Consider the following 7304-nt stretch of genomic DNA (forward strand, 5'->3'; position numbering starts at 1 on the left):
CCTGCCTGCACAGACACTCCCCTGCTAGCATTAAAACACACGAGTGCATCGGCTCCACATCAGCGCACACATTCCTGCACTTTCACTCCATCTCGTGCACAAGCAGAGGCGAAGCTGCAAGGACGGGGTTAGAGAAGAGTTACCACTTAATGACGCCGCATCCTCCCGCCGCTCCGCACGCCTCCCTCTTCCTCCTCCCCCCTCTCCATGGCTTTTCTGTTTTTTTTTTTCTTCTCTCCTTTCCACTGCGGCTCGGCGTCTTTCCCGCGCCCCGAGGATCCGCCGCCTCCTTCGCTGGTGCCCGTAGTAGCGCCTGAGAGGCAGTTACAGCGTGCCTTCCTGCCCCTCCTCCCCTCTTTTTTTTTTTCTCCCCTCTCGCTGTCACTCCACCTCGCCTCCCATCCCTGACATAAACACTGGGGGGAAAAAAATAAAAAATAAAAGCCTCTCCTACTGTCGCTGGTTCCCTCTCGCAGTACAGCGTGTGCCTCCCTCCCGAAGCGTTGCCAACCATATGATATCACTCAGTTGCCTTATATGGGAATCTGGGGTTGCCATGACGACGGCTGACTCCACCTGTTTCTCTCTCTCTCCTCTCTCCATCCGAGTCTTTTTTTTTTATTATTTATTTCCCCCACCACCACCACCACCACCACCAGGAGATAGATGGTAAATAGACACAGCACATGGAGAGCACAGAGTGGGTGGAGAGAGAGAGAGAGATCGTGACGGACAGAAGCCGACTTAAAGATGCAGTTCGACGTTTTCGCTTCCATTCGGAGATCGATAGCGATCTCTTGTCTGTGTTTAACACGGAGCTGGAGTCCAGACAGGTAATCAAAGGTGTTTATGTACGTGAGCGGCCACACCGGACGGCAGAGAGGAAAAAAACCTGCTGTCACACGACGAGACAGACGTCCTTAAACCTGCAAATATCAGAGCTGACAGTCAGCGTGTTCCTCATTATCACTGGAGGCTCCAAAAACATGCATTAATGCAACTTCTGATTCAAGCATTTCCAACCAACGAGCTACAATGAGTTCGGCACAATCAGAGGTATTTTAAATAAACGATTCTTTAAGTTTTACAGACTTGAAATCCCGAACTTAAGGTGGAAAAAATTATTTAAATTCTATCACTGACAATGACAAAATATTAATTTGGTGCAATTCGCATCATTATTCTGCCAGCACAACTTAAAAGGTTGATCTAAATCAGTAAAAATAATAATTTGATATTGCAACCACGCATTTAACTAAGTGGCGGTAACAGGGTGTTTTTTTGTTTTGTTTTGTTTTTTTAAATATTGATACCAAATTAAATTGTTCAAACAGACTTTTTTTGCACATTTTCCATCAAAATGCAGCTAAAACTTTTAATTCACAATCTTTCTCCTGTGATCCTGAGATCGGAAGCAGAGCCAACGATCGAGGCCATTTTTAACTGATCGGTATCGAGACAAACCTCCGTCCAATCCTTACGTACAATGTCACACAGCTGTCGCATGTTTGGATTATTTTCTTTATAAATGCAGCATTATTAGCCAATAAACAGATTTAGTGGCGCAGGGTTTAGTTTAACATCTGGGGGTCATTGAGACTTCATCGTGGTTCCCCTTCACCAGCAAAAAGCCCACAATCCTCTCTGCTTTCCAACACAAACTGCTACAGCAATAAACAGGAAGAGTCTCCACCTGGTGGAACGACCAGGTACTGCAGCAGAGCAACAACACATGAGGCACGTATTATCCACGAAAATGGAATCAGGAATCAACAGATATTTAATATTAAATGACTGCGAAATGACCAGTAAAACAACATGGACTTAAATATCCAGACTAACATTTCTTCATCAAAAATGTTGTTTTAAAGAAGTGTGCCATCATTTGAAACAAAAATGTTGTATATTCAGAACTGAAAATGGTAGATAATTGTTTTTAACGTAATTTTTATTTTTTTTTAACAGATAACTCGTAAAATCATAGAGAAAAATATTGCTTTATATGTTGAACATAAAAGAAAATCAGACCAAACTCCTCACAAACGTGTATTTTTTATAAATAATTCCTTATTTTACAAATACACCACCACCAAGTTACACCATTTTACTGTATTCAAATCAGCTGCATTTTTTTTTTTATTTTGCAGGTATTTGCAATTACTTATACAGTTTCTCCAAAACTAGTGAAACATTAAGTCTGTTTGCACAATAAAAGACCGAAAATGAAGCACTGAGCTATGGTCCTCCTTTATGTACTCTGAAAACCCAGTAAACACATCAGAGCTGCTGCAATTAGTCGTCATAATCAACAAGGCTGCTGCAGAAAATGCGTCGACGTCAATGTTTTTCACAAAAGTCCAAAGAGCGTTTGGTGTTAATCTAAATTTTGACACTCGCACCCTGTACACGTAGCAGAAACGGTGATATTTCAATGTGTTTGGGTCTTTGGTTTACACGTAAACGAAGCTACGAGTCACCGAAAATGATCGTATCTGAAAACTCAAAGTGGAGATTTGGAAAAACTCCGTCTTCACGTTTGTGTGTAGAGAAGAGGATAAGGAGTTTGTCGTCACAGTGTGCGACTAAAGCGTCATCAGTGTCACATGTGTGCGACGCATGTTTACAGTTTGGCTACACTGATAGAAATGGATGCTGTTAACGAGGTGCTTGTTGTTATGTTTGTGCAACGTTTTTGGCCTGTTTGCATTTACATTCAGAAATGTTCTGTTATGGAAGGAGCTTCTCTGTCGGTCCGAACAAATGAGCCTCGCACCATTATCGTTGAAGTAACAGGAAGTAATTCATGCCAATCGTTGTTGTGTTTTTCCAGGAGTCTGATTGGCTAGCATGGCTTTCTCGTTACACTGCCCCCTGTAGGTCTGGCAGCTCACAGCAGCTCTTAACGACGTGCTTATGGGGGTTTGTGTAAATGTAGACTTTTCTGAAAACGATCTGGTGTGAAACCCAGATCCGTTTTTGTAAATACCCGACTACGTGTAAACGTGGCCTCAGATTGTTAGTTTTACCAAAAATGCATTTTGGTTATTGGTCTCCTTGACAACTACTAATCGGAATCTGTCTTGAAAAACATATAATTCAGTCCCTCGTTGTTTGAGAAATCTTACAGAGAAAGGCTCCTTCCTCGCCTCTGCTTCGCTGGCCGGCCTCAGCACAAAGCAGGTTTGAGTGTGAATTGCAGACCCGGTTCTGAAGGCGTGGGGGAGGACGTTCTGAAGCCGATCCAACCGTTCGACAAGCCGTTCAGATGCGCCGCCTCCTTCACATGTTGGAACTATTTCTGGCAAACAGCCGGTCGGAGCATCTTGTCGTCACAGCGAGGTTTCCAGACTCGCTACCGTGTACCTGGATTTGGCCTAGTTTCGGTCCGCATGGAAACCAGAACTGGGCCAAATCCAGTGTTGTGGTCCTGGAAACGCTGCTCAGGCATTTCAGTCACTGCGCGGCTTCCTTTGGGGAATAAACACGCCTCATGGTAGTCGGTCTTTTCATTCTGCTCTCAGGCAGCAGATAAAGGTCTCCCTGAGTGGACCTTTCATATGAGTCAGCAGCTTTTCACAGTTAGAGGCTCCAGACGGCGGCGTATTTACATACACTTCACTAATAAAGCACTGACTCACATCAAATCAACTTCACTTTCAACACTCCCACGTCTGAGCATCCGTATCATTGAATCTTTTTATGTTCCCGGCGTCAGTGATTCACATCCAGCTGCAGTCCACGGAGTCGCTGACGTGACGAGCGCCGAGCCGTTCGGTTAGACAAGATCCACCGGCGTCGACCCGAGCTGGGCGTTAAACCCACATCAGCCACGTCTGGCAGCATCAATCACCGAAGACAGGAGACAAACAAACGGCTGATTACGACTGAAGGCCCGGCTGCAGCGAGGAGGACGGAAGGTTCACCGCAGGAGGGTTGATCCGGCTCACATCTTCACATTTTTACTACAGCTTCTGCTCAAACAGCCAAGAGTTGCTCGAGATTTTGTTTTTATCATAAACAATAAATATCTAAAGCTGTCCATCAACCCACTGTCAGTCCATTTTTTCTCACATTTAAATTTGTTTGAGCAACGATATCTCAGGAAATATTAAAGATAAAAACCTGAAATTTTCCCGGTTATTTCTCATCATGTCCCTGATTTGGAATCTGCAATATTGGACAAGTAGATCCAGTCACCCCTCATTAGTTTAAATATGAAAAAAAACAGAAGGAAAAAAAAGTACAATGCAGAGGGTAGACTAGTAACTAGATTACATATGTAAGATTACATTTTACACAAATGTATTTACATCTGCAAAGATATTGTTGTTTTACAGAAATGTGCAATTATTTAAAAGGAAAATTATATATATATCAAGAATTAAAAATGGTAGTTCATTTTTTAAGTGGTATTTTGTTTATTATTATTATTTAGTTTTCTACAAATATTACCAAGTAAAACCATAGAAAAAAATTATAATTTACATGTTGACTGTAAAAATAAATAAATAAATAAATAAAACTCAGGCCAAAGCTATAATAATAATAATAATAATAATAATAATAATAATAATAACGTCCACATCAAAGCTCCGTAATTTAGAATTCGTAGTTCACTGCTTTATAGTGTGTGGCTGCCAAATTACACCGTTTTACTGTATTTAAATCAGGTAAAACTATCATTTTTTCCAAGCATTTGCAATTATTTTTACCGTTTTTACAGTTTTCTGAACATCAGTTAAAGGTGCTTTTGATTCCTGCCACGTTTTCACTGCTTTCCTTTTCTTTATGTTATTTTGCAGTGAGCTGGAGCGAGCCAGGTGAGCTGCTTCTCCCTTCACTTTGTCTTTATGCTAAGCTAGGCTAACCGCCCTCCAGCTCCGGGCTTCAAACGCAGACGGTAAATCCTCCGACTGTGGGAAAGAAAGCAAACCATGAGTTTGGACCCTTTACATCCAACCAGAGGCGCTGAGGCAGCTTCCTGCTCCGTTCTGACCATCAGCTCTGACTGATGGCACAATGAAAGGCGGGAGATGAAGCGAGGAGATCCGAGGGTTTAATATCGCACATTCTGGCATTTTTCCCACCAACTCGCTTAAACCCTTTTCTCCATATTCTATCGCCGCCTCTTTCACCTAATAACCGGTGAAAAAGCGGCCATTACTGACCCAGAGAACGGGTCATAGAGATGCCTCTGCTGAAGGCCCGGAGGCGACGCGCCACATAATGCGCCTGTGTGGGTTTCAAAGCCCGCCGATGCTCTGTTATTATCTCCCAGGAAGAAAATGTCCACATGTGGAAACAGAAAGCACTCAGAGCTCATTCGTGCCCTCCGGCTGCACTCGGCTGCAGCGACTGCACGGAAACACGGATCCGCGTCAACATTACATTCAGTCAAAGACGGCTTTTTAATTCGTGCGACTGCAGCGAAGGCAACAGGTTTTTAAAAGAAGGTCTCGTTGGCTCTTGTTCACATTTTTACACCCGATTTAGTCGTTTACAAATTAAAACGTTGAAAACAAAAGACTATATCACATCAAGCAGTCGCCTCTGAGCCTCAGAGCAGGTTTGAAAAACGAGTTATTAATAAAGAAAACGGCCAAACTACACCATTTACTAGAGCAAGAAACTGTACAAACGTAAAGAATCATTTGTAGGGACGTTCATTATTATCGGCCCGATATTGGCACGAAAATCGTTTGTTTTTGCTGATAATGAAAACCGATAAAATAACGCCTGGAATGTGGCTGCAGGAACAAACACACATCGCATCGGTTGATGTCGGAATCGGAAACTGAGAGTTGGATAATATCGGCATATCGGATATTGGCAAAAAAAAAAAGCCAACACCAGACATCCCAAAATGTTCTTCTTGAACGTCTGCCATTAAAAAAAAAACAAAAAAACAAATTGCAGCATAAAATCGTGATATTCAACTTATTCAACTTTTATTTTTAAAACTGTGTGAAAAACAAACAGTTTGCAGCAGTTGCTGTTAAAAAAAAACAAAAAAAAAAAAACCTAAAAAGTGTTGTCGCTCCTCAGAGCAACCAAAAAGCAGCGAATGACTCAGCTGAGCGGGTGTTTGGTTGAACTGTAAGCAGTGTTTACTCAGAGCAGAGACGAGAGATTCTGAGTCAAACATAAAAGAATATTTGATCAATAAAATAAATGCAGCGTGACTCACAGGGGATGAGCACGTCCAGGGGTCGCAGCAGAGGTCATAGATAAGCTGGAAAAATCTGACTTAGCGATAAAAGGCAACTTATGTCAATTCTTGTTGTATTATGTTACCACGGCTGATTTTTCCAACAGTAATCCTTCACAGAGGCACGTTTTTGTAAGATAAAAATAGTCAAAATAGCTGCTGGAGAGTCAGAAACTGTGAAAAAAAAATTTAAAAACTGTGTGTAGATGGTTCTGTTTGGAAAATGAACCAAATCTGACCTCAAAATGCTGATATTTCGCTTTATTCTACATGTTTTATTTAAAAATGTACCAAAAATAAGCAGTTTGCACCAGATTGTGTAAGAAATCAGGACAAACCGAAAGTCACGACTGAATCAGCTTTGACCAACAGTCACAATAACTCAGCAAATGTTCAGCTGAACTGCAGGCAGTGTTTCCACGGAGCAGACGATGACAAAATAAGAGCAAGAGATGTGCAAGTCGAGGGTTAGAGGTTGTAGATAAGTTGGGAGAATCATCTTTTGTGATAACATCAAATTAAGGCGAGGTAGCTTGTTGTCGTATTTCGTTACTACGGGTGATTTTTTCCCCACACACACACATGTTGTGTTTAGTGGCGGGATGCTGCGTAGAATCTTAGATAACACACATTGAGGGTTTTTTTTGGAAAGACTGTCAAAATAGTCGTCGGAAAATGTGAAAAATTCTGTGAAGAATCCTTAGATTTTAAACTTAGACGGTCCTCGGATGAATCATGTGTGAGCTTAGAATCCTGATATGTCGCTTTGTTCTACATGTCATGCCAAAAATAAACCACCTACACCTCGAACTGTTAAAAAAAAAAATCTAACATTTCTGCATTTCTTAGGCCAACTGTGAAGCCACGACAGACTCCGCTTCAACCAACAGGATGGAAATTCGGCGAGTGTTCGGTTGAACTGCAGGCAGTGTTACACAAAGCAGAGAGGAAACAAGCCAATCAGAGACTTAGAGGAAAATAAAATGCACTGGGAGGAATACAATAAATGCAGCATGGCTCAGAAACAGTGACCAGAGGAGCAGGTTGTTGGAGATGCATCCAGCATGGTGGAACATCTTCATGATGAGCAGAGCAG

The sequence above is a fragment of the Stegastes partitus genome, unplaced genomic scaffold, assembly GCF_000690725.1.
Source record: "Stegastes partitus isolate 25-593 unplaced genomic scaffold, Stegastes_partitus-1.0.2 Scaffold746, whole genome shotgun sequence".
NCBI lineage: Eukaryota > Metazoa > Chordata > Actinopteri > Pomacentridae > Stegastes > Stegastes partitus.